The sequence below is a fragment of the Barbatula barbatula genome (genome assembly GCF_947034865.1).
Source record: "Barbatula barbatula genome assembly, chromosome: 12".
Lineage (NCBI taxonomy): Eukaryota > Metazoa > Chordata > Actinopteri > Cypriniformes > Nemacheilidae > Barbatula > Barbatula barbatula.
In genome coordinates this window covers 3797025-3799687 of record NC_136775.1, presented here as the reverse complement: position 1 = coordinate 3799687, position 2663 = coordinate 3797025, and positions in this window count along the sequence as shown.

The following is a 2663-nucleotide window of genomic DNA, read 5'->3' as shown; positions in this document are numbered from 1 at the left end:
CTTCCAGCGCAATTAACGACGCATTGGCGGCGTGCAGATTGCCGGACTGCCCCATTAACATGGGATGCAGATGTGATTGCTGGCCAGGCAGGTAAAGAAACATCAGTTTCCTAAATGATGTGGTCCCGGCGCGGTCCCAGACCCTGGGGGTATTAGATATTATGCTTGTATGTTATGCTTGTATGCTTGTATGTGAAAATATTCTGCCATTATTGATTCATCTTGATGTAATCTGTATTTTAATCTTTCTTTTGCGAAACACACAAAAAATATGTTTTAAGAAATGTGGTTTAATGTCCATACAATGGAAATCAATGGGGGTCGATAGGGGATGTTTGGTTTCCGTTTTCAAGTTCTGCAGAAGAAAGAAAGTCATACAGGTTTGGAATGACATGAGTAAAGGTTAAAATAATTTTCAACGATCCCTTTAAATGTATCTACAGTTTTACAGTTTTGTCCCTTAAGAAAAACTATATGGACTTTAAAATCAAATGTTTACATGATACTAGAAAAAAGACACCATGACACTTTTTTGCATAAATTCAGATACAATTGCACAAATATGAATGAATCAATGTTTGGAATCACTAATTTAATATTGATTCAACATTTCCCTACACTTGCTGCGGATACACATTAAAAGCGTTCCTGACACCAGCGTTGAATGTAAGAATGTCACATAAGATCTGTTTATAAAATAAGCTGATGGCTGCAGAAGAGGACCATTTCAATGACAAGTGCAAAATACCCTGTGAAAAACATGTTTGTCAGAACTGCATCCTAACAGCTGAACGCATTCTCATTAGAACGATTTGGACGCTTTAGGCATATCCCAGACGGTCTCTTTTATTTGTCAGACTCCTGTGCAGTTACGATGTTGTGATGCAAATTTGTCTCCCATTAAAATCTGTATGCACGAGTAGAGGAGGTCTACTGCAAACTTCCAAGCTCACTGTTAACAGGACTGCGTGATTCTGCTCAAGTATTTTTACCGGAAGGAGAAAGTGATTGTGACTCACAAATTGCCTGTAAAGACAGCAGCGTTGCAGTAAGGTTTATAGCGTTGAAACTGGATGTATATCACAGTATCACTGCCAGGATAAACCCTTAAAGAAACGGTTAAGATAAAATGAAGTCGGTAACATGTACTCACTCCCCTGTCACTGTGAACCTGTGGCTTTCTTCTGGAACACAGAACACAAAGATGACATTTTAAAGAATACCTTGAGAAATCTAATACAATAATAAAACAAAACAGGGGTCAAACCTGTTAATCTCCAAAATGAGAAAAATGCACCAAGAAAATCATAACATTCCTCCATACCATTGCCGTCAAGTACATTGCAACGCAACAGACTGAAATCTATATTATTATTAATTTATATATATTTGTGATATTATATAATTTTTACAATTAGATAATAGGATTAATGCATTTTCAGAAGTATATTTATACTCAAAAGCCCACAAAAGCTTTGACTACATCGAGCCAGACCAGCTTTTCGAAGACAAGCTATATGTTACACTGTCAGAGATGTGAACGTCCCAGCAAAGGGAAATTAATGGAGTTCAGGTAGCAGGAATTAGTTCTCGTGTTCGGTACGCGTCTGCGGGTGCCAGAATGTAGGTGGACAGCTGTGTGGGAACGGCTGGCCAATCCACAGCCGTCTGCCTCTCTCACGCTTCCCTGCACAGGACTCGCTCGCTCGCTCGCTCTCTCTCTCTCTACTGCACAAAGAACACACTCCGTACCTGCAGCTCTTAACATTCCTATGAAGTGCTCTGTTGACTGTGTTGACAGATTCGAGTGTGAATCTGTAAATCTAGATGTTTGGAAACATTGATGACTGCATTTCAGTATTTCAGTGTAATGCTAATGAATGACGGAGGGACACTATAACTATATCAATACGAGGAGTGTTAATGATCTTCAGATCTGTCAATTACTACATGAAAGAGAAAAATCTGAGACCATCCCCATTTTGGACAAGTGCTTAAAACTTTTCACAGCATACTGTAGCTTTGTGTCTTGGAGACATTGCCACAGGTCTTCTATATTTAGTTTTTTTCCTCTTTCTTCATGTAACGATAGACAGACCATGGTTAGGCCAGATCTCTGTTTGGAGCATACCAGCTGTTGTCACATTCTTTATGTTTTTGAAATGTAGACTGACATTTCATACTAACACACTACAGCAAAATATATAAGTAACTAGCTTAAAACTATTTTTAGGGATAAAAATACTACCTTGCCTAATAGGGGTGTGCGATATTGGCCAAAAAATTATATCTAGATATTTTCTGTGATTCCCTGATAATGATAAGCAGGCGATTTTATTATGTACTAGCTCCATCTTACTTGTTACCAGAATATTCATTGTTGATATTATTAATAGAGAATGAGAAAGATTTTCTCATCAAATCTCAGTCATTCTCATGTCAACCTCCTCCAACTACTTGTGCAGAACTTAAAAGAAGACATTTTAAAGAATGACGTTAACCTTACAACACTGAACCCCACTGACTTCCATTGTATGGACACAAAACCATTGAGATATTTCTCAAATTATCTTTTTTTTGTGTTTCACAGAAGATTCATATACAGGTTATAAACAACATAAGGGTGAATGTTAGAATAAGCAGACGCAGAGCTGACACAGCGT